The sequence below is a fragment of the Protopterus annectens genome, chromosome 8.part0 (assembly GCF_019279795.1).
Source record: "Protopterus annectens isolate FY-2018-M chromosome 8.part0, PAN1.0, whole genome shotgun sequence".
Lineage (NCBI taxonomy): Eukaryota > Metazoa > Chordata > Ceratodontiformes > Protopteridae > Protopterus > Protopterus annectens.
This window is the reverse complement of record NC_056741.1, coordinates 1,931,425,839-1,931,453,084: the sequence shown is the minus strand read 5'-3', so window position 1 is coordinate 1,931,453,084 and position 27,246 is coordinate 1,931,425,839. Positions and strand designations below refer to the sequence as shown.

The window sequence follows — 27,246 nt, the reverse complement described above, 5'->3', positions numbered from 1 at the left end:
CCTGAGTCTGCCCCAGTAGGCAGAAGGAGGCATGCCCAGTATGCCCTGGCCTTGGCAAAGAGGCAATGCATAGCACATACACTGATACAGGAGGGACCCAGGGAATGACAACTCTCTCTGACTCTCACATACATTAAAAGGGATGCCAAACATTACACTAACTGTGCTCAACCATGTGTAGGGAGTGTACTATGTGCATCCAACATAGGCAGTCCTGCAGCACCACCCTCAATACTGGGACATCCACAAGGTAAGTGACTCACACATGCCATTCAGGGGGGTTCACATACCCAACAACAGTCACAGCCAGCAGGACAGTTGTAGATAAACACAAACAAAGGCTGTCCTATGGCCTCTGAATGATGCCTATGGGTAACCTGCCCCCCCAGGCCTACACAGACAGATGACAGCAGGTCAGACAGTGTGATGTCAGTTCTGATAGGTAGGAAGTCTGAAACTAATATGTAGGTAAATAAAAGCTAAGATCTTTAGTACACCGGTATGCCTCTAGGCAGCATGATAGGTAAGACTACAGAATGAAATGGAGTACCTGACATACCAGTACAGTCAAAGCAAATGTGTACAAGTGTCAGGTGTGCCCCCACCCTATGTAGACATTTAGTAACAGGCAGGTGTGCCCCCCCAATCCTGTGTAGACATGTAGAAATAGTTAGGTGTGCCCCCCATCCTACATAGCAATGTAATAACAGTCAGGTGTGCCCCTCAAATCCTGTGTAGAAATGTAGAAATAGTCAGATGTGCCCCCCCATCCTACATAGAAATGTAGTAACAGTCAGGTGTGCCCCCCCAATCATGTGTAGAAATGTAGAAATAGTCACGTGTGTCCTCCCATCCCATGTAGAAATATAGTGACAGTCAATGCCATGTGATTGACGGATACCCTGCAGAAACAGTATGCTACCTGTAGGTGTATAACACATAGGTCAGCACTGCATTGCAGACTATCTGGACTTGATCCACACATTCAATACAGATGGGCATACTGGGCATGCTCACACACAAAGAAATGAAGGCAATGTCAGTCAACAACACACTGAAAGGTCATACTGGGCATGCTCACACACTTAACACATGAAGGCCCTGTCTGCAAACACCAGTGGACCAGACATAACTGGCAGTCGCAGATGTTAGTGCAGCCACTCCTAAGTATACACCACACATCCACACATGCTTTGCACACACAGTAGACAGAAATACAGACATATATCTAAGGACAACACACTATAATAAGCCAAAGGTAAACGTACATAGATGTGTGGAATAGGGTGACTGTGACAAGGAGCCATCCAGGCCTGTTCCACCCAGCACACAGACAAAGGGCCACAACCACATGAGGTTTAGATGTCACTCACTGTAGAAACTAGCCACCAGTATCTGTCAGCAGTACAGACTATGTGGTGCACGTGCTAGCTGTGCAACATGACTGCACAATGAAGGTGTCATCTAGCATCTGTATACATGTACCTGTGAAATATGACCCTGTGTGTGCCCGCATGTGGTGTGTCAACCTCTAGATGAATGGTTTATGGCCCATGCACACGCACACTGCCCTCCCCATAGCCCTACTATGACAAGCCTGCTGAGGTCATCCACTGTGAAATACACCTTTGGGAGAGTTGTAGTCCTGTAATCTCTGTGGTGCGTCCCATAACTGTGTACTCCTGCTGTAGTGTGATATACTAGTTAGGTAGGAATTCTAATCCCAGACTTGGCAAGTGTGTGTGTGTGTGTGTGTGTGTGTGTGTGTGTGTGTGTGTGTGTGTGTGTGTGTGTGTGTGTAGAGAGCAATGCTTGTTAGGATAGTCACACTCCCTACAATTGAAATGCACTATGTTGGTAAGGCTGCTGATGTCATCCACCTAGAAATACACCTCTGGGAAGGTTGTAGCCCAGTAATCTCCATAGCATGTGCCATAACTGTGTACTGCTGTAGTGTGATATAGAACTCTGATAGGGTTCTATTCCCACCCATGGCAGTTATGGATGTTTTGTGTGTGTTTCAATGTCTGTGTAGGGAGCAATGCATTTTAGGCTAGTCACACTCAGCACATTTCAAATGCCCTACTTTGGCAATCCTGCTGATATCATTCATTGTGAAATACACCTTTGGGGAAGGAGTTCTCCAGTAATCCCTGTGGTGTGTCCTATAACAGCTCCATGCTGTAGTGTGATATAGACCTCTGTGAGGGGTTTTATACCCACACATGTAGTTTGTGGATGTTTTGTGTGTGTTTCAATGTCTGTGTAGGGAGCAATGCATTTTATCCTAGCCACACTCACTACAATTCGAATGTCCTACTTTGGCAATCCTGCTGATGTCATTCAATGTGATATACACCTTTGGGGAAAGAGTAATCTCCATGGTGCGTACTATAACTGCGTAGTGCTGTAGTGTAATAAGCTAGTTAGGTAGGGTTCTACTCCAAGACATGACAGGCATGTGTGTGTGTGTGTGTGTGTGTGTGTGTGTGTGTGTGTGTGTGTGTGTGTGTGTGTGTGTGTGTGTGTGTGTGTGTGTGTGTGTGTGTGTGTGTGTTTGTAACTCGTATCCTGTAGGTGTGAGTGTGTGACACCTGGGCCCAATGTGGAGCGGGTTTTGCAAATTTCTTATATGGTGGCCCTAGTATATATCACAATGTCCACCATACAGGGATAACAGATGTGAAATAGCCGAGAGGCTGGGATGCAAATCCATACCCATACATGTGACATCAAGGCCAGGCAATCACAGTTAGCAACCCCAGTATTACCCAGAGCACACTCTCAACCCATGTCTCATACACACAGACATGCCTAAGCAACAGCCAATATGTGGGTAGTACACTGCATATTGGCCACTGATAGTAACTATGGAGTGATTGCAGTGGGCTACAGAGGGCATGGCACCCTGTCTTTCTGTCCAATAGGCATGTACATGCAGACAGTGCACCTTTCCAATGTTCCCCATTGGACACCTGCAACACCTGTGGTGCCATCACATGTGACCCACAAAGGACATACCATGCCTGAAAACATGCCCTGTATGGACAGATGCCACTGACACCAGGGAATGCCATTAGTATGCTATCAATGTAGGTACAGGATAAATCTGCTATCTATTACCAGTTCCCGCCACAGGCGGTCAAGACTGGCACATCTGATGATAATCTGTGTACACAACATGGGCCAAGCACCCCAGGTACAGTTCCACATGTTACTGTACATGCATGTGGGAGGTGTGCACATCCCAGACACCATCCATGTCATGGACTAAGGAACACATACATGGCAAGCGATGCACAGCATTGACCACATACAATAGTCACCCACATGACTGGATGGGGGATACAATACCCAACTTTGTGGGAAAATGCAGAAACTACAGCCCTGAGCCACAATGCAGACTATTGTCATGTGGCCTGATGCCAAGGTATACCCATCACCTAGCCATGTATAGCCATCTGGCACAGTCGACCACCACACACCCTTGCAGAAATGCACCCATGCATGTCAGTACTGGCACCCTGTGTGTTTGTGTATGTGTTGTATGATACATATGATCACATCCACACTCACTACAACCCCCATTGGCATACTGAAGCATGCTGTCTGATGTCAGACACCTCCCCATACCCTTTGCCTATATAAACTCCGTATGACCTGTGTCGTGCATGTGATACCTGCACAGTAATGTGTTGTGGCAATCTCACTAGGTGATGAGTTGTAGTCCTGGCCCTGCCAAGTGTGTCCATGTGTGTGCGTCCCTGTGAGAGTGTGACTGTGTTGATGCTGGCACCTGTTCATGTGGACAGGCAAGTGTTCTTCACCTACCATATAGCTGCAATATCCTTGTTGCAGATGTCACTCACCATCACATATATGTTCTGAGGACTCTACAACAAGTGATCAATGTGGCACATCCAATAACTGCATAGAACTGTGATAACACTACATAATCATCAGGGGTTTGATACCCTGTGCTGGTAGGTGTGTGACACAAACATGGTTAAGTTTTACTTTCCCACCCCTCACTGACTTGTCTTTGCCTCTGTCTGCCTCTCTCACTCCCTCACTGGTGGATGTGGAGACCTACACCTGTTTTGCTTAAGTATCAGCATGTGTATTTTAGGTAATGCTCATGATCAGCTGATGGCTTCTGCACGAATTGCAGCCCTCCCCTAGCTGGTTGCATGTGGAACAGCTTTGGTAATATTCCCATAGCCAATTGCATGGAAATACACTCCAATATGTAGGAACATCATGTTGGTGTTGGGCCTTTTCATTCACTGTGAGCAGAAACTTGATCTGTAGTTTGGTAAACAGCATCTCAGATGGATTGGGGATTTACCTTTGACAACATACACTGTGGAAACAGGCCAACACATAGGAGGGGGATGTGCCTGACCTGACTACAGACTGTAAGTGCTGCTATACTGCATTGGGAGTAATGTTGGTTTAACAGGGTGTGTGCGGATATGGCTGTCCTACATGTATTAATACCTGCCATGTCAGTTTTATGTCTATAAGGAATCCCCATCTGTAGGGTCATTTGCAGACTGGGCAGTGTGTGGTGACTTTGGTTTCATGTGTTACCCACAGAGCATGTATCTGTGAACTGCAGAAGGTAGTGTGAGGATTGCAGTTTGCAGATGGTGAAAGCCGTGACAGTTACTGACTTCATATCCTTCATAGGACATATGTTGCGACAAACTCTGTTACAACAGTAAATGCATGATGTTATCACAGCAACATGTCAATATTGGCCCTGTGTATGTGCTTCCAGCCACAACTCTGTCAACCTTTGTACATATGTCATGCATTAAGAGGTGCATATGTGCTGTATACCATGATCAGTGTCATCATATCAGATAATAAGCCAGTGAGATACCAGACTGCTACAGATGTTATGTACAGTAAGAGTTATATTTGATGACATAACCTGGGCATTCTGTGGTTGTTTGTACAGTACTGAGGTCTGTGTACTTATGGTGAATGTCGACAGTCTGTGTATTGTTAATATGTACCTTGGCCTGTGTACAGACTGTGGTAGATTTCATCATTCTAGGTCCCGTCCTACCTGATGTTACATGCTGCTCCACTGTATGTTATCGTATAGGCTTACATGTTTATAGTGCCAAACACACAAATGTCCCATACCATAGATAGGCATCAGGCCACATTGTGTAGCGGCCCAGTATATGTAGGGTTAGTGTGTGAGTGACACATATGAGGATGGTATTGGACAGATAGTCCATATACTGTAATATTATGCTAGCTTATCATATGTGGTTGTGGCTGTGTTCACATTGGTTGGGGTTATGCACTTTCACACAGGTGTATCTTACCCTGTGCTGTGACATGCCTGTAGAGCCTGCTACATATGCAGGTACATGTGCATTCCCCCATAGGAGATGTAGGCCAGTGTTGAGCCAGTCTGCCTGTAGCCTCACAGTGCTTTGTTGCATGTCTAGCAGCTTAGTGTACTTACCCAGTGAGATGTCATGTCCAGATACTTGCCAAATGTACTGCTGCCGGGCCTCCCTTAACAGTCATGTATGTCAGACAGAGCGGTGGGATGCTGTACAGATGTATGTCACTATCTAGTGGGTAGTATGTGGCCATGGCACCTCTGTACCAGCAGTTATTATGTGTCAGGACAGACAGGTGTGTGAATGCATAACCTATAATGTAGGAACATCATGTTGGTGTTGGGCCTTTTCATTCACTGTGAGCAGAAACTTGATCTGTAGTTTGGTAAACAGCATCTCAGATGGATTGGGGATTTACCTTTGACAACATACACTGTGAAACAGGCCAACACATAGGAGGGGGATGTGCCTGACCTGACTACAGACTGTAAGTGCTGCTATACTGCATTGGGAGTAATGTTGGTTTAACAGGGTGTGTGCGGATATGGCTGTCCTACATGTATTAATACCTGCCATGTCAGTTTTATGTCTATAAGGAATCCCCATCTGTAGGGTCATTTGCAGACTGGGCAGTGTGTGGTGCCTTTGGTTTCATGTGTTACCCACAGAGCATGTATCTGTGAACTGCAGAAGGTAGTGTGAGGATTGCAGTCTGCAGATGGTGAAAGCCGTGACAGTTACTGACTTCATATCCCTCATAGGACATATGTTGCAACAAACTCTGTTACAACAGTAAATGCATGATGTTATCACAGCAACATGTCAATATTGGCCCTGTGTATGTGCTTCCAGCCACAACTCTGTCAACCTTTGTACATATGTCATGCATTAAGAGGTGCATATGTGCTGTATACCATGATTAGTGTCATCATATCAGATAACAAGCCAGTGAGATACCAGACTGCTACAGATGTTATGTACAGTAGGAGTTATATTTGATGACATAACCTGGGCATTCTGTGGTTGTTTGTACAGTACTGAGGTCTGTGTACTTATGGTGAATGTCGACAGTGTGTGTATTGTTAATATGTACCTTGGCCTGTGTACAGACTGTGGTAGATTTCATCATTCTAGGTCCCGTCCTACCTGATGTTACATGCTGCTCCACTGTATGTTACCGTATAGGCTTACATGTTTGTAGGGCCAAACACACAAATGTCCCATACCATAGATAGGCATCAGGCCACATTGTGTAGCGGCCCAGTATATGTAGGGTTAGTGTGTGAGAGACACATATGAGGATGGTGTTGGACAGCTAGTCCATATACTGTAATATTATGCTAGCTTATCACATGTGGCTGTGGCTGTGTTCACATTGGTTGGGGTTATGCACTTTCACACAGGTGTATCTTACCCTGTGCTGTGACATGCCTGTAGAGCCTGCTACATATGCAGGTACATGTGCATTCCCCCATAGGAGATGTAGGCAAGTGTTGAGCCAGTCTGCCTGTAGCCTCACAGTGCTTTGTTGCATGCCTAGCAGCTTAGTGTACTTACCCAGTGAGATGTCATGTCCAGATACTTGCCAGATGTACTGCTGCCGGGCCTCCCTTAACAGTCATGTATGTCAGACAGAGTGGTGGGATGCTGTACAGATGTATGTCACTATCTAGTGGGTAGTATGTGGCCATGGCACCTCTGTACCAGCAGTTATTATGTGTCAGGACAGACAGGGGTGTGTGAATGCATAACCTATGGGGAAGAATGTATACCAGTCATTATGTGTTATACCCATCTACATGGCTGTTAATATCCATATTGTCAGGCTTGGTCCACATGTTCTGCACTAAGGGGTTCTGTGTATACCTCTGGACTGTACAACATTCCACTGCTGTTGTATCACCTACACATACGGTGAGGCTGGGGCCATATATGTGTGGTCTTCACCTACACAATACATGTGTGCCCATATGCACTCCAGAGGCCAGTGTATGTAACAGTGGTATATGGCCCTGTATTATTGAGTCTGGGGGGGATGCACCATACATAACCTAGGCTGTTACAAAATGTGGGGGTATCAGGGGTGAGCTGCCTTAAGGTATCTGGATGTACAATACCATACATTTCACCTATCTTGACATTACTTACATAAAGTGGGTTACTGCAGGCCTACTGCCTCCTGCCCTACAGACTGTTCTGTTTGCCAGTGTGCCTGTGATGATGTCAGTTATGCCTTGCTATGTAACAGTTACATCCCATTTGGTCAATTGAAGTCTTTACCACCTAGTGATTGTGTACAGAGTGTAGATAGAGGCTGCTGGACTATACACCTGCATCACTTACTCTTGATTGTGTGGTATCCTGTGGCCCAGTCTGTCTTCACTATTGTACGATTTGGAGGACATGGCCTGGACACCAACAGCTGTGAACCTTTCCAGACTACTGTATTAGTATAACTGTTTCACAGTTGCATTACCCTGTTTATATGCATGTCAGTATCTGAACAGCTATATGATATGGCATATAAAACTGTAATAGTACACAAATAAAGGTTTTCCATTTCTGCAAACGTGTGTGTGGTGTTTTATCCTATGACCTCTTTGTGGGTATATGTTGCAGGCACTGAATGTCATTTGTATGGGTGGCTCATCCAGTGTCCAGTTGTTAGGGTGTTAACTGTAGGCATAGTGGCTGTTTCATATTGTGTGTGCCTACTGCATAAGTATCTTACTGTACATATTTCTGCGTGTGTATGTGTAGTCACATGTGTATCTATATATATGTGTATATATATATATATATATATATATATATATATATATATATATATATATATATATATATATATATATATATATATATATATATATATATATATATATATATATATATATATATATATATATATATATATATATATATGTATATCTGTATCTGCATATATATGTGCCTGTGTATATGTATCCTGGGGATGTTGATAGCTTCCACATTTTACACTTAAGCCAGACTGTACTGCATGATATGTTACCAATACCAGCCTGACATCATACAGGTGGGATGTAGTACTGTTAACATCTTGCACCCATGTCGTGTCAGAACCTGGTTATGGTATCTGCAACACTTGGTAGTGTATTGCAGGGCGGACGTGTTTGGCTCTGGGGGGTGGGTATACCTATTCGTACAATACTTATATCGTTTGGGGCCTCTCAACCCCATTAACGGTGCATGTGGACACATATGATTTAGTTAATCTCCCATTGATAACTATACATGTATGTCTATATATACCTATATGGATATTATTTATCTGCTTACATATATATAACTATGTCTGTATATACCTACATAGATATATATCTGCTTACATATATGCAACTTGCTGTGTATATGTAAACATATAGGTGTAGACATATATATGTGTTGATGTAGGCATTCACGTGAATATATGTTCATATATATTTATATATATATTTTATATATATATATATATAGATATGTTGTAGCTGTTTAGATATTAATATATTTACACACACACACACACACACACACACACACACACACACACACACACACACACACACACATACATCTACATGTTGGACTACATTCTCTGTACTGTTTAATGACTCAGCTGGATGATATGTTTTTGAAATCATCAAGGGTATGTATATCTGGCATGACTTAGTGGTAAAGCACTTTGTATATGGTGTGTAGGGTCCTGGGTTTGAGCCTTGCAGAGGCTGTTTATTTTGTTGCTGGGCAGAACATGGGCCATTGGATACAGAGTTACTAAGGCACTTTAAAGCAGTTGTAAGCGGGTTTATGCAGGTTTGCACGGAGGTAAGCACTGCTAACTTCCGGTTACAGTTTCTTATACTCAGTTAGCTTTTAAATTGCTTAACCAGTGTAGGCATTGCTTACCCCTGCGCAAACAGGCTTAGACCCACTTACTGCTGCTTAAAAGTGCTTACTCTTGCTTACCCCTGCACTAATTTCTTTAAAAGAAAAGAAAAAGGGTTGATAAGAAAGTGGTGAAAATGGGGCACAAAAAGGGAAAGACAGTAGTGAAAATAGCTAGGGATGTACAGGAAGGGTATAGGGAAGGTCCATAGCTGCCCATTTCTTCTACAGCAATAGCTGTGCATATACACTGAATGTGGAGGTAGATTTGGACAATCAAACCCCTGGGAGAGGGGTGAGGACAACAATAATAAGTTGTGATGATATTTAGACTGGATTACATCTGCCCAGTAGACACGTGTGCAAAATGGACCGCTATGTATGGGGCAATATTTTTTGTGGGAACAGATTGCCTTTTTTTCTTTTTTTCAGGTGAGAGTGGGATGTTGGGAAGGGGTAGGTATATTTGGGGAGGCAGGTTAGGTTTGTTAACAGACAAGACACACAAGATGCATACAGGGGCAGTATATGACACATGTGGGGGGTAAACACCTTGATGGGGAGGGGTGTTGGGATATCAGAAGCCCACAAGCCCTCTAGTGGTAACAGTGGGACTGAGGTCCCCACCCATGGGCAGTCACCACTGCACCTTCACAGCCCCAAAGTTGGATGTGCTGGGGGCTGGGCCACAGAGCCAGGCTGACTCTTTAATCATGACATGCAGCCCTCGAGCTGGCATAGAAGATCACCAAACTGCTCGCTGATTGCTCTACGCACCACAACCCCGACCTGGCGATGGGTGACAAGTGCCTGTCCGTGCCCACTCCTGGGGGGAGTAAGCCCCATTCCCTGAGGCAGTTCCACCCGAAGGTGGTGCAAGACCAACGGACAGGGAGGTCTGGGGTTGGGCCCTAGAGATGCTGATGCCCGGTGCCACAGCCAGCTGAGGTGAGACAGGTGGGTCTGCTGGGACCAGCCTTCCCAAGCGTGCTATAGTGTTTAGATTTCATCATATATGGGTTAGTAATAGTCAACACATTCCAGGGTTAGGTATAACAGTATGCATAGATATTCCCATTAACCCAGACACCAGATATGGAACAGTTGCATAGCAAACAAAACACATGCATATATAGGACCACAGTGATAATAAGAACAGCATGCAGGTACATTGATGGCACCATGCCAACAATGTTGGAATAATTCAATATGGCACATGCATGGGAACCATTAAAATATTTATCAAACAGTTGGACATTATCAGAGTCATTACGTACTTGGGGTGGGTATGTTGATTATTGTTGGAGATAAGGTGGGGGGAGAGAAAGAAGTCAATTAACAAGTAGTATATTCCTGCAGTCCACATTACTTTCCTAGCCAGTGCTGTTATCTGTACCTTAAAAGTCTTACTACACTACCCTATAGCCTTATTTTGGACAGTGATATCGCTGCCGTCATCATTACACATGAAACAGTTTTACCTGCAGTATACACCTCTTACCTGGTATCCCTGTGAAGGGACTGTTCGTTAACACTAACTGTTTCTACACATACTCCCAGATTCTGGGTTGATGTTTTGCACTATGCTATCCAACTCTTTCTGCATAGATTCTGGCCATGTGTTGACCACATGCTGGTGTGCCTGGACATATTTAGAATATTTCCCTCTTCCACCTTTAGTGACCTGACACACACGTATACATGCTTTCCTACACAGTTATATTATGTAGCACAGTGTGGGTGACAGTGACCAGTGATACTTTATTATTCAGAGAAACTGCAACACTCACAATCCCCTACAATACCAGGGTGGACAGTAACTGTGCAAGTTATATTGGTCTGTATTTCTCAGCGCAGTGTTCGTATCCAACGTACCTGTGGGAGCAATGTTTGTTAGCACTACCTGACTGTTGCCATACAAATTTCCAGATTACACATTAGTATTATGCACATACATCTCACTCTGTTACTGTAAACACTCTGGTCACAGCTTGACAATATGGGAGTGTAGGTAGGACATACTTGAAATATTATTCTCCTTACAATTTTGAGGGTTGCTACAGTGACAAGTGTGTTCTTATGATGGTTGATAATCACTTGTATACCCTGTTTGCTGGCTACACATCTGGGATCATCTCACAGACTTACCAGGGGGACAGGGGGACAGGCAGCAGATATGGGCACATATACTGGACATTCTAGGCTCATGTGTACAGTTGTGGGGTATGAATCTGTATGCAGTCTAATTCCCCTCCCAGGATACAGATCATGGCTGTGTCTGCTACAACTTAAACACTGTCCATCACAGTTGTGTCTGCTATATTGATATTGCTGTATATCTCCAATCTGCTTTCTGTCTTAATCCCCTGTGCTTATGCATTCTGACCTTCTATAACAACACTCATACAGATTTCCTTGACAGTTATATGTTGTAGGACAGTGTGGGCGACAGTGATGTGTAATACCTCATTATTCAGAGAAACTGCATATCATTCTTGTATTTCTGGCCACAGTGTTGGTATCTGACAAACCTGTGGGAGGAATGTTTATTAGCACTACCTGAATTTTCCCATACACAGTACCAGGTTCCACATTACTATTATACACATACATCTCACTCTGTTACTGTACACACTCTGACCACACCTTAACAAGTTGGGGTGTAAATGGGACATACGTGGCTTCTTAGTCACATAAGGTATTGGGGAGTTGCTAGTGTGCCAGGTTTGTTGTCATGGATGTGTGTCAATCAGTTGTATTTCCTGTTTGCTGCCTATATGTCTGGGATCATCCCACTGATTTCCCAAGGGGACATGTTGATAGGTAATAGATATGGGCCACTTTAATAGACATTCTGGACATATCTGTACAGTTGTGGGGTATGATTTTGTATGTAGACTACTACCACTGGCAGGATTCGAACCGTGGCTGTCTGTGCTGAAAGAACAACAGTTCACATCTCAGTTGCATGTGCTATTTGTTTTTTGTTGTCTGCATTTTCCCTGTTTACTGTCTATGCATCTCTCAGTTGTACTAAATGGCCCCTGGGGATTACACCTGTCATATACAGGCATTCCTACACATTCAATTTATGGTGCATGGTGTGGGTAACAGTGCTTAATACAACAGTACTATTACATGATTGCAAATCTACATTACTATATGATACCAGAATATACACATGCAGTCCAGCAGTTAGACCTGTTTTGTCAGGATATTACACTTTTATTGACATAGAAACAATATGCGACTCTTCCTGCCATATTCTCTAGAGTATACAGCACTTGCCTTCAACAATACAGGTTTTATACTAGCAATTAATTTATTACTACTTTTATTTTTATTTCCTATGACAGTAAAAGCATGGTTATTACTCAACTGCCTTGCATTGCAACCTCGCCAGGTGGCTGATGTGGGCCTCCTGGTTCATGGCCAGCTCCATTGTAGCTGTGGGGGACATAAGAGGAATATTGAGCCATGCCTATCCATGATATACCTGAGCTGGCAATTATTACACACATACTGGGGTGATACACACGTCTGGAACATCCCCTGATGCTCTAGCCTCTTGGAGCCACTCCTCCAAGAGGTCCCCCTTCTGCCGCTTCAGGTCAGCATAGTAGTGCCTGACCTCTTCACCAGTTTGGGGTATGCCAGTGGCACTGGTGAGGTCCCGGGTGAGATGCTCCCAGGCCTCCACTTTATATTGGGAGCCCTGGTACTGGCCCTGTAGTAGTCTCTATGCTTGGTCTTTAACTAGGAGTCCTGCCATGACCTTGGACTCCTGGATGCACCAGAGCTGCACCTGGAAGTGCACTCCTTCTCCCCTTACTGCCATAGTGCCTGCAAGGGGAAGCTACAACCAGTTATGAGATGTATTCCCGCCTCTTGGGTTGAAATAATGCCAGTTTCCCACACTTTTCCATGATTGGCCAGTTTTGAAAAGGCTAAGCTATGGGCAAACTTGCTTACCCAAGGTTGGCATTGTTTAAAGGGGTATACCACTGGGCACAAAGAGTTAGCTGGTGTACACATTGCTCACACCTCCTAAGCTGGCCTGTGCAATGCTTAGTGTTGCTTACATTAGACCTTCATTATAATGCCTTTTTGACACTGTGTTATTATTTATTACAACTTGTATGTATGCCTGGTATCCCTGATTGATGTGTACACACACTCTGTGGGGTCCTTTTGTTTTATTAGGGACTTCAACACTCTGTTACAATTACACCTCACTTCTGGGCTTACTGCTGTACTCCAATTCACATATTTATGTTATGTATTGGGTTATGGCACATATGACTGTATACTGATGCCTTTCACAGGTTCAGTTTGGTTATACTATGGTGAGGACTTGTTTGTTACAACCTCACTTGTCTGTACTTCTGTGATGGCTTGGTGGATAACTACTGGGACTATGGTGTATAGGGTCCTGGATTCGAGACCTGCATGGCTGTTTATTTTGTTAACGGGCAGAACAAGGCTATTGGATACAATGTGATTAAGGCACTTCTGAGCAGTTGTAAGTGGGTTTGCACGACGGTAAGCACTGCTAACTTGCCGTTACATCTGCTTACATAGAGTTAGCTTTAGAATTGCTTAGCTAGTGTAGGCATTGCTTACCGCCGTGCAAACAGGCTTAAGGCCGTTTACTAGTGCTTAAGTATGCTTCTACTGCTTATTTGTGCTTACACCTGCTTACTAGTGCCTTATTCATTATGACACTGACACCTCACATGTGCATTTACTGCAGTACTCCAGTTCATAAATATATGTTATTTAGTGGGTTATGCTGCCGTCCTGCTCTTAAACGGTCACTTCCATGCAGGACTAAGCTAGTCCTGCACGAAAGATTAGTAAATCCGGGGGAATGTCTATTTATGTACTTATTTATTTATTTATTTATTTATTTATTGTTGTTAACAGAATGGTCCAATTAGATTTTTTGCCCCTTTTTAACAGAGGTCTATGGGGATAAGTTCCAGGAATTTATATAAGTATAGCCATGCATACAGATTTGTAGAAATAGGCATTAACATAATCTAAATAAATAAATAATACATAAAATGAAATCAAAAAGCATTAGCATAATGCTAATAATCTATACTATCATAAAACAAAGTACAGTACCAAATAACAAATACAATATCAATTAAACACACCGATATAAGCGCTAGTATTCCTTATGGCAAGTATAACAATGAAATATTTATAAATACAGTTTAGAAGCCTCAATAGATTGTATTACTTTTTTAAGAGTATTATATTAAGGAAAATATATAATTTAGATTGTGAGCAGAGTATTAGTACATGTAAGAATACTGAATATTTGATGCTAGGTAGGTAGTATAAAATATAGATATGTAAATATGAAAGTGAGAAACTGGCTAGCAGCATAGAAAGATGGAGAAAAGGGTTAACTGAAATGTGACAGGTTTGTAATTTACTTCATAAGGTTCACTACAGTTTGGTTAAAGTTATAGTATATTGTAATATTTTTCACTTATGTAGTTTCTTAATTGTGTTTGAAATTATTTAAGTATGGCATATGTTTGATATCAGTAGGGACATAATTCCATTTCTTTGATATATAAGTGAAGTAGAATAAATTTACGTGATTAGTATATGATTTATTCACCACTTGTAACTTCTGAATTTGAGACTTTAATTGCATAGGTGGGTAATATATTTGAATAAGTTTGCATGTTCTCCCTGTGTTCGTGTGGGTTTCCTCCGGGTACTCCGGTTTCCTCCCACATTCTAAAGACATGCTTCTGGAGCATTTCACCCCGGGCCTCCACTGAAAACAGGATCTGTGGAACCTAGTCGGACATTCCCGGTCAACAAATGTTAAATAAAATAAATAAATAAAATAAAAATAAAAAAAAATTATATTTATACATTTATAGTTCCAAAAAACTTTAGTATACATGCTGACTGGAAGTCACAACAAGAATTTTGTTCCTAGTTTAATTCTAGCTTTTGCCACGTCTAACTGCTTCCTAATGGTGGGACATGCAGTGGACATAATCTATGAGTTGCCATCAACAAGTGGTTGACATCAGCAAAGCACCCCAACCACCCTTACCAGACATTCTCACTTTCCCCAGTCTCTAGGGGTTATCAAACTGTTTCATGTGCCTTCAGCACACATCTCTTCCCCTCCTGTCAGGATGGGCTCACCCATCATTTCTCACCAGAGACTTAGAATCTGAAGCAACTAATCAAATGCAGGTCATATGGGCTGTAGTCAGGGCATTATCTCTCTATTGCACAGTGCTGGATGGGCAAAAACATTTCTGCTCCACATGTAATAGTGATATGGTTCTATGAGAGCTACTTAAGGGATATCGTTATGGGATTTAAGAATCATTGTGGTTAAGTTGCATTTTATTGATGATTGAGTAACATTTTTGTTTTGGTTTAGTTACAGTTGTCTAATAAAAGACTGACTGGTTTAGTTCAGGATGCCAGCAGTGTTCATGTTCTTCCCTTGTTATTTTAATTCTGTATTTTCAGAAATGTCAGGGTACTACAGTGTTTTTTTTTTTCCTTGTGCTTTGCTCTACCACTGTCTGAACATCAGTCCCATTTTAGCCAATTCACCCATCTGTTCCCCATTACAGAGATGAGGATCAACTGGAAGGGGTCATCATTTAGACAGCCTTCAAATATGGCTGCTATTTTCTTGATTTTTCTTTTTGTTTGACCCTAACTTGTGTGCACCCAGCTAAATGCAGGTAGAGTCATACAATAAGCTGTCCATAAAGGATGTCCCTTTATAGGGGAATTTCCTTCAAGCAGCCCTTGCCCTCTCATCACAGCTTGAATAATGGTTGCTCCAGTCTCCACCATATATTGTGTCACCCAGAGCATGCAACCTCCCTCCTACTCCCTTGGAGAAGCAAGCAGGCCATACCTTTCACTCCTTCCCCTCCCAGCCTGACTCCTCCTGTGCAGGGACTTTTATCAAACCTCACTCACCTAGGTCACAGTCAAGGCTCCATTATGCTGTGCCATAACCTAGGCACTGCAGTGTTATTTTAAATTTAAATACCATTTTTTAGATTTAATTAACCTTGTGAAATATATTATGATGCTTGAAGGTATGCATGTATTTCTACTTATACTCATTAATAGCACTGGAAGTTAGCTAAATATACATACTTTTATAAGGTCTGATATTGCAATATGGTAAGATCTCACAATATTCCATCCATTGATCCTTTTTTATGTTTAGCAGTCTCATCATATTTTGCCTTAAGATACTCATACCTTGTTGTTTGACCAAGCATTTGAACAAGGACTTAATGTTTACTATTAAACTTCTTTCATGTTGCACTGTCATTGTATTATGTAACATACAGCCACTATTATTGGCTTAAAAAGTCAAACTGGTCAGTGCTGTGATTGTTTAAAGTCCTGGATAAACTGGCAGAATTAGTACAGATTATGTACATGGATCCAATGAAACAAGTATGAACAGTATTTTAAACTCTGTAGTTCCCTGTGAGAGTGGGGGCTCAACAGGGTTCATCTCTGAGCCCACTCTTTTTCATACTGGTGAAGGATTACATCAGCAAACAGGCTGGAGGGAGTGCATATAAACAAAGTTGCTGTATGCAGATGAGGTGGTACTAAAAGCAGATTCTGAATGGGACCTTCAGCATCAAACAAAAAACAGACTGAACTACAAACTGAAGGCACGTGGGATAAAGCAGTATAAATAAGACAGTCATGGCAGGAAATACAAAACGAAAAGAAGCTGGAAACTGAAATGCAAGCTAAAATATTGGAACAGGTTAACAGCTTCAGGTATCTGAGAAGTATGCTTGAGAAGAAGGAAAATGTATATAGCTATTGACTGACTAATTTATTGACTGATTAATTGTATTTGCTAACCGGGATAGTGTGACTGAGTGTAAAGTCTCTCTTCTCCTGAGCTCCAGGGAGAGAAGTTCCATAGAAAATTGAACAGTAAATATAGGAAATACGTAATAAAGTTACATTTCAAAACAGGTAATACATCAAAAGTTTAACAATTGCAATATTTCATTATAAAGAAGAGTAAAATTTTACATAAATAGGAAATAAAGTAGCTGAAATCTGAGAGAAAAATCATTTTACAATAAAAGTGCTGAAGATAAGTGTATTTCTATATAGTCTTACTTTTCCTAGATTTTAAGAAATGGAAGAAGTCATAGAAGTGTGCCAGAGATATATTTGAGTGAGACAGAAAAAAAGAAAAGGATGTGTAGAGAAGTGAAAAAGGCATAAACTGAATATGTAGAGACAAATAAGTCTGAAAATATGATAACAAGTTAGGAGAGGTTCAGAAGAAGACTTGTAAAAACAGTACGTGAGGAGGACAATAAGAATAAGAAAAGAAAATTGTGAGTAAAACTGCTGTAATCCTTAATTATTAAAGCTCGTTCTAAATGGTTCTAGAAGAGTAGAAAGACAATAATGCTAATTAAAAGGTCAAAGCTAAAAATCAGAGGTGCTAAAGCAATCTGGTACAAAGTGTCAGGAATAGTGTGATACAGAAGAATGCCAAAGTAGGTGAACAGTTAGGTATACAAAACAGTGAGACCAGTGATTCTACAGGCATAGAATCCTAAAACAGTAAGGTAGAATTGAAGAAGCTTGAGGTGATAAAGATGAAATGCCTGGGACCAGCAGTAGGATGCATACATGGGATTCAATAAGATCGAAGACATCAGAGCTGAAGCAAATTGCAGAAAACGTCAAAGAGGACATATTGCAGTGGTTCAATCACATGTTGAAGAAATCAGAAGATGATTTGGTAAAGCAGATTTAGGACAGACAAGAAGGAGGTATGAGAATATGAGAATGACCACCTAAGAGATTAATTTATCACATAAAAGAAGGCATGTGAATGTTGGGCATGACTGTTGAAAAAAGAAGGAGTATTGTTCTAAATACACAGAGGTAGTGACTGATGATGCAGAACTGCAGCCCCTTGCAAAATAGAAGAAAGGGGGAAGGAGATGCCAAACAACAATTAAATACTTCACTTTCAGTTTTATTTGTCTAGGCAGATGTCCTCAGAAAATTATTTTCCTTATGTGAAAGTAGAGGATATTATTGTCTTTGTAGGTAAATGCCATCAAATCATTTCTTTATATATATAATTTTTGTTTTTACTGTTAATTATAGATTTCTTCTTATTCTCCTTGAAATTATTTTATCACAGATGATTATTTTTCCTCCATAACCCTAACATATCCAGTACTACAGTAATTGTTTTAGTTTTGTATATTTAGTATACAAATGTATTCAGTATAACTCAAAATTACATTTTATTGTACCATACAATTCACGCCTGCCAGAGGACTAAGAAGTATAACCTGAATTGCCCCATATTTAGTTTAAATGTATTTCAAATTTAAGATTCTGCAAAGTATCCAGATGATGATTCAAAACAGTTGTCATCTAGGTAACTGAGCTGCTTCATAGCCCCTTTTTACTTATGACCCAGGCCGTAAGGGCAAGGGTAAATATAACCTATAAGTAAATGGACAGTTTAGTGTAGCTGGTCAAGCAGCACATTTTTGGGATGTGGGAAGAAACCAAAATTCCCAGAGAAAATCTATACTGATACAGGAATAACATGGAAATTCCAGACAGGCAGTGATAGTAAGTCATGACCCAACCCTGGACAATGGAGCTGCGAAGCCAAGATCTTTCTACTCAAGCACAATGCAAAAAGATTCAAAGATTAAAAGAAAGATTATTGTCATTTAGGAAACACAAGTGTTACCTAAATGAAATTTCAAGTGTCAGCTCTTTTACAGAAAAAAAAAACAAAAATGCAAAAAGACAGACATGACAGGTAATAAAGAATAAACAATAACTATACTAACCATACTCACTCACTTTCTACCACTGCATGCTCATCCTTCATTGTGTAGCACTATTCAGTCTTAGCACCTTGCCCTGCCTTACATCCTATCACACAAACTTAAGTTACACCCAGCACACTTACTTCCATCACCCATATATTCTATTCAAAGTTAAACCAATTACATTTGCCATTAACCCAGCTATCTACAACTACACAGCTTTAGATCTCACCCCCCTCAAATGGTTCCCCCAATATACTACCCTACAGGCAACCATGCAATACAATAAATGAATACTGAAATACCTAGAGAACAACTACTTAACAGCCATCCTACTCAGTCTTAGTGGAGACATTTACCCCAACCCCAGACCCTCACCCTTTCAGGACAGCACTAACAGTGTTCAAAACCACTCTCTTAATATCCCCAGAAAAAGTAATGATCGACTTATAATAAACGTAAATATAAGAAGCGTTTTAAACAAAATACAGGAACTTTATGCAAGCCTATCCCTTTACCCCCCTGACATAGTCCTCCTGACAGAAACCTGGCTCAAACCAGATATCCTTGATAATGAAATTCTTCCCATTTGCTATAGCATTCTCAGGCAAGATAGGAAAACAAAAAAGGGGTGGCGGTATAGCCCTGCTCTTCAAAAGACATCTTACATTAGAGACGGTTAACCTTAACCCCACACAATATCTCCAACTTAGAAATACTCTTGGCTAAAATAAAAGTCAACCAAAATAAAAATATCAACATCATAGGTACCTATATTCCTCCTGGCAACAACATAGACAAACTTGAAACCATTCTACAATGGTCCTCCAATAACCTCCCACAAGAGACCATTATACTAGGAGACTATTATTAACTGGTACTCCTGCAACTCTGACCACCTTACCACCCATACCAACCTCTATGGCTTTACCCAATTAATTGAAACCACAACAAGGTTTGATAAAACTACTAACAAGGAAACTATCCTTGAGTGGATTCTCACCAACTACTCCACACTTTCCTATAGTTCTGGTACCCTCCCCGATTCACTCAGTGACCACCTCCCAACATACATTATACGTCATCAGGCAAATCCTACAAAAAAAAAACATCTACTTAGCAAATTCGCAACACCATAAATTTCAGTCCTCAAGATTTTATAACATCCCTTAAGCTCTGCAGCTGGAAACCCCTCAAAACTTTATCCCTGGACAGTGCAGACGACTACTTTAACACCACTTTTTTAAATATCTTAAATAACATGGCCCCTATCAGGACAATACAAGCAAAATCTAATTACTCTCCTTGGCTCACTAAACAGACAAAATCATTCCTAAAAGAAAGGGATAAAGTGTGGCACGAATGGACCCACAAAAAATGAATAGTTACTCACCAGAAATATCTCCAGCTAAGAAATAAAGCCAAAGCCCAAATAAGACTTGATAAGAAAAATTACTATACTAGCTTACAAGATAAATAACAAAATAATCCTCAAAAATTCTGGACCACTTTAAATAAAATATTACGACCAGGTCAAACTAAGACCCCCTCAACCAACAGCAAATAATCCCCTAGAATGTGTTGCTACCCAGTTTAATAAATATTTCATTGACTCCATCAAAATCCGTACTAACCAAAACCTCACCATCATTGCCCATCAACCTAATCTCTCTACTAGATAATAACAACACATTCTCCTTAAAACCAGTCCCAATCCACAACATACACAAATGCTCAACCCTGGCAGCTGATAACCTACCCTCAACATACTTAAAAATAGCAGCTAAAGCCATCTCCTATCCAGTTTCCCTACTAATTAACCATTCCATATCCGAACAACGCATCCCCACTCTCTGGAAAATTGCTCATATCATACCCCTACACAAAGGAGGTCCTTCTACCTACTTCTCTAACTGTTGGCCCAATCCTGTCCCCTCTATCAAAAATCCTTGAAAGGTGTGTTCACACCCAAATACTTAACCATCTCCTAGACAATAAATTACTTACTAATACTCAGCACGGCTTTCACCACTACCATAGTACTACCACAGCCCTTATTAGCTTCACTAACACCATCAGTCAACTCAGAAATAAAGGTGAGCTAGTATCAGCAAAGTTTTTAGATTTATCAAAAGTCTTCGATACAGTGTCTCATAGCAAACTGCTAACTGCCTTGTCCAAACTGAACCTAAGCTACTCCACTCTAGCCTGGTTCCAGAACTACCTCATAGATCGGCAACAAACGGTACGGTGGAACAAAGCTCTTTCTCACTTACTACCAGTGACTATGGGCATGTCTCAAGGGTCTATTCTTGGCCCCCTCCTTTTTAACCTGTTTACAAATAAATTCTATAATGCTACAACTCTAGCCACCCTTATACAGTATGCAGACAATTCCACTGTCATATGTTCTGCTCAAACTCTACCTGAACTACAGAACTTAACCCAAACATCCTTCAATGCTATTGAATCATGGTTGGCAGATGCCCAATTAATCTTGAACCCAAATAAAACTAAACGTATGCTCTTCCACTCCACTAAATTCAAAGCCCAATCCACTTACTTCAACATCACATCCAGTAATAAGACTTTGATTGAACCAGTACCATCCACCCAACTTCTTGGTGTTGTTATTGATCAAAATCTGAAGATCAACTTACACATTGCCCAGACTGTAAAAAAAGTACACAAGAAAATAGGTACCTTATACAGATGCAAAAACTACCTAACCACAAACTCCAGAATAACCACAGCCAAAACTCATCTTCTGTCAACGTTACTATATGCCTCACCCATCCTTAGCAACCTATCCAAATCAGATCTAACAAAGCTAGATGCCTGCTATAACAAAATAGCGAAATTTGCCACTAGTTGTTCTCCTAGAACCCATCATTGTAAGGCCCTAAGACAACTATCTTCGTTAGAACTACCCCACCAACTCATCCTCACACAACTCTGTGCTGCCCACCAAATGTACTATAAACCCGATAATACACCAGCTCTACAAGGCCTCCTAAATCCCAATATAAGTGCCCGTCCACTAAGATCCACTAATAAAGCTCTAATAAAGTAACCAGGAGTAAAAATAGCTCAGGTGACACTCTGTACTCCTACTACATTGCTAAACTGTGGAATGCCTTACCACTTGAAATTGGAACTGTAACTAGCTTAAAAACTTCAAGCATCACATTAAAGCCCACTGCACCAATTCCTGGACTTGTACATGTACTGGGCATGGGTAGCCCAAACCATGGAACTAGCTGATTTGAAAAATTTTACTTGCATATGTAATGAGCATTGAGTCATATGACTACCTTATGTTGTTTTTTTCTTTCTCACTGTTAATATATATCAGATTTTAAGTCTTCAGTTTGCTATGCTACCTGTATATAAGATTAAGTATCGCAATTGCACTCTTATTGTATACAATGTCACTACCTGCTACTACTGTAGGAACTGTCTTCTAGAAGAATTGTTATATAAGATTATTGGTCTTGTCTCCCACTTGACCAATTTATTCTGTTTTAGTCTTTTTACCGTTATGAATGTCTGTTACTATTTTTTTTTCTTTATTGTATTATACGGTTTTCTTTCTACTAACATAATAGTCTACTAACAATGGAGCTTTTCTCCCCTGGTCTCTGCTGAAAAAGGATTTTATGCTCAGTTGGACTCTCCCAGTAAACAAATGTAAAATAAAATAAATAAAAACTACAGTACAAAAGTAAATATCTAGGTAGCTGACACACATGCCTGTACACTATTTATTACACTGGACAACACTGACTACAAATGATTAACACATGAAAAGAAAAGTACAATATACACAGAGGTGATATTGGGTGATATTGCACATAAGGAAGTGACTGGAATTGCACTTGAATGAGAATATATTAATTGTAGTATGCAATAAATAAATAGAATTACTGTATGAAAAAAAAGGAAAGAATGACAGCATAACAATCTAGTATAGTTTTGATACATCCAGGTTTATGTCTGCATTAATGAGTCTTATTGCTGGATAAAAACTTTTCATGAATCTGGAGGTCCTGCAGCGGATACTCTGTAACCTTCTACCAGAATTACGTTTAGTGAACCAACCATATGATGGATGAGAAGTGTCACAGTATTTTGTGGGACCACTTTTTACATCTCATTTCAAAGAGCTCCTGTAAGGTAGGAAGACTAGTGCCCACGATCTTTTCTGCTGTTCTTATTATTCTTTGCAGCTTCTTCCTTTCGGCCATTGTGCTGTTACCGAACGAAAATGCTCTCAATGGCTCCTCTGTAGAAGGTATTTATAGCATTCACAGACAGCTTTGCTTTTCTAAGCCTTCTTAGGAAGTGTAGCCACTGATGGGCTTTTTTAATTAGCTGGCCTGTGTTTGTACTACAAGGTTCTCTGATATATGTACCCCCAGGAACTTTGTAGTTTGGACTCTCTCCACTTCTTCACTGTTAATCTTGAGGGGCAGGTGCATGGCAGAGCTCTTTCTGAAGTAATTAATGATTTCCTTTGTTTTATTGATGTTCAGGTCCAAATTGTTGTTATTGCACCATTCAGTCAGGGAATTGACCTCATTCCTATACCCACTCTTGTCATCACCAGTTATGAGTCCCACCACTGTGGTGTCATCTGTGAATTTGACGATGTGGTTGTTGCTAGCTTTCACAGAGCAGTCATAGGTAAGGACTGTGAACAGTAGAGGACTCAGCATACAGCCCTGGCATTCTCTGATGTTGACTGTAATATTCCCTGAAGTGTTGTTACCAGCACAGATCCTTTGTGGTCTTCCAGTCAGGAAATCAAGGATCCAGTTGCACAGCCCTTTATTTATACCAAGGTTGATTAGTTTTTCTATAAGTTGCATTGGAATCACCGTATTGAATGTCAAGCTGAAATCTATGAACAACAGCCTGGCATAGTTGTTCTTCCCTTCAAGATGCTCCAATGTGAGGTGAAGTGCCACTGAAACAGCATCAGTAGTTGACCTGTTTGCCCAGTAGGCAAACTGCAGCAGGTCAAGGGATTGGGGTAGTACTAACTAACCAGTCTTTCTAAGCACTTCATTACATTTGATGTAAGGGCCACTGGCCTGTAATCATTTAGGTACTCCAACTCCTTGACGAATACACTAATGTGTCAAAGTAAAATATAAGCAATTCTAGAATTTGTATTAAATAATAAGAGGTGCTTGTCATAGCAAACCAATTTTTTTGTATATGTGTGTTGCTCTGCCCCCTTGATTTTGAAGTTCGTATAAGTCCTTATTATATAAAAAACACCTTTCCTTAATGCAGTTATAATGGTTATACCCTCATAAATAAAGTTCTTCTTGAAACTACCATAATGAAAACACATATAGACATTATTTTGAATTTTGTTTTCACATAGGATCAGCTACATCTTCTTGAAGGCAAACAGCCCAAAGTGCAACTTCCCAGCACAAATTCCTTGCAGCAATAGCTTATGTGCACATACAGTCAGTTTAAGAGCAAACACTACACACACATATTAAAATTCCATGAAATCATATCTCAGGGGGGCAAACCCCCTTCCCTCTTATCCCTTACTTTATTATTTTTACTCAAAGGTACTGCATCTCAGTGAATGAGCAATCAGTTAAACCTAAAGTAAAACTGTCTCACTATTTCTCGGGAAAATACAGAACAAACTACAATATAATCTAAACCTCATTACTTCTCTTTGGAGTAAGCAGGCAGGATTGAAAAATAACCTTGAAAAACAAAGCTCAAGTAACAATGAGTTGAGCAAAAGAGAATCCAATACCTACCATCATTGCCCATGGTGCATATTATTTCATTTACAATATAAATAAATTGAATATGCACTTAACACATTCCCTTCTACAGTGTTTTTTTTAAATGCATTTCCTTTTGACACCATAAGCAGCCTGTGGTTTCATAACACCACTTGAGGCTGGCTACCCTGTCAAAGTGACCAACTAACCAATGCCATGCAACATGCTGGATATCACATTATGATAAAAAATGTGGCACCAAGGGTGTTGGTCTAGAATGCATGGCAATGAAGATTATCTGTTACCATTCACAACATTCCCATATATACAAATCACATGTTCACAGATAAGTGAGCCATGTCTTTAATGGGTATCATTATATGAAAAGTTATGATAAGAGACATGGATATATGCTGATACTGTCCATGTGAAATGTATCATATAGGGAAACCTCTAGTCATTATTGAGTCATCATAAAATGTATGATATTCCCACATTTGCAACAACACTGCCATAACCAAGTTATTTAAAAAACACTGTATGGCATGAACTGAAACGTTGGAATATGTTTGTCAAAATTATAACTGATGCTTGCAATATGAACTGTTCAACTAATCATCTCAATAAATAGATCAAAAACAATATCACATGACATAGAGGATAAAGCACTGACTGCATCCTAGGTGACACAGGTTCGATTAGAGGTTCAGGTGACTGACAGAATAGCAGGGAGGAATGGGCATGCCTGTCCTGGGTGGGAGGGCACTCATCAGTGATGGCCCCTAATGAGAAGCATGGTCCAAGAGAGGAGTTGTCCTCAGATGGAGTCAACAGGCATGGGGGTGTGGGAAAAGGGAAGTGGAAAGGGCATAACCCCCCCCCCAAATGGAAGCACATATGGCCAAGCCTCCAGGATGCCCTTAAAATCCAGGGCTGGTCCCAGCAATACCCGAGTAGTCTTGAGGGGGGGTGTGGAATGCCTGGCTGGTAGACCTTCTGAAACATGGACAACTGGGGTTTGAGTTGAAAGGATGGGCTCAAAGGATACCAAAAATAATATCACATAGAAAGGAATTGCTTCCTGTGATGTAAAGCTGTGGAAGAAGACTGATTTTGCTAGAGCTGCAACTGAGATGTATTTTACAAGAAAAATCGTAGCTTCTGTAGGCAGACCAATACTGTACCTTTTAGCTTTTTACAGCACTTAAAATACTGCAACTTTTGTCTGATATAGATTATTTATACCTATTTTTTATTTTATTTTTCCTTTTGTTGACCAGGTTAGTCCCACTATGCCAGTGTCCTTTTCGGGGGAGACCTGAGGTGGCATTCATACTGCCTAAGGGAGATTTGGCCAATGCACTGGGGAACATTTGTTTTTTGTTCCTGGTTTTCACTTTGACTGAACAGCAATGGCTTTGACTGCTGGTGATATTCAGAAGGCTAGGAGTATTTGGAAGAAATTTTATGTAAATGCTGAGGACAGTGGAGCAATTGTATTGAGCAGAATGTTCAAAGAACACCCACATACTGTGAGCTACTTTACTAACTTCAAAGAACTACAATCCATTTCAGGAACTGCCTCAGCTGCAGAACTTGAATGCCTATCAGAGGTTTGCAAGTTTTTTAAATAAATTTGTGGAACTGTTGCCAGTCATATTTATTTATTTTATTTCCTGGTGTTTTTTGGCACTGTGGAACTTTCCCTATTCATTTTTGGTAAATAGCACGGGATCTGCAAAATCCACCTGAGCTACTAACTTAGGCAGCTATAACCTTGGTTTGACACCTCATCTAAAGGACAGCACCCCACTTATGTTGCCTTGTAGTGTCATTATTAGGAAATTAATCTGAGTAATTGGAATGTGAATAGAACTCACAGCCTTCTAATCTTCCACCTCCAAAGACTGGTGTGCTACCTGTTGAGCCGCTAACACTGTTATATAAAATAATATCAAATTATGTAGCAGCAGTTTCTAGGCTTCCTAAGGTCTATTATCCTTCTTCATTTTCTACATAGCAAATCAATCGTAGTGAGCTCCATATAAGTCTCATGCAGAATGAAGTTTTGATATGGAAGACATCTAGTAATTTAGCCAACAATCTGTTTACCCATTCCAAACCGATAATACTTTTATTCTGCTCAAAATATTACTTATTTTCACCCACAAGCTATATATAATTTTTAGCAGGAAGTAGGAAATGTTAATAACACTGGTCCCATATTAATAAAATGGAACCAGTTATTCATCTGGTTCTGTTCATTGTGACTTGCCCCGGTGAATTTTTGTTTAGTGAATTAATTTTGCAACAAGATAGAACAAAATAAAAGTAGTGTAAGCAAAGTCA

General features: G+C 40.7%; 1 protein-coding gene across 1 annotated transcript in view; it reads right to left on the bottom strand.

Moving 5' to 3' along the window:
* LOC122809733 (endonuclease/exonuclease/phosphatase family domain-containing protein 1-like) overlaps positions 1 to 27,246 on the bottom strand; it is a 318,686-nt gene that overhangs the window by 35,355 nt on the left and 256,085 nt on the right. The gene's annotated exons all lie outside the window — the stretch shown is intronic.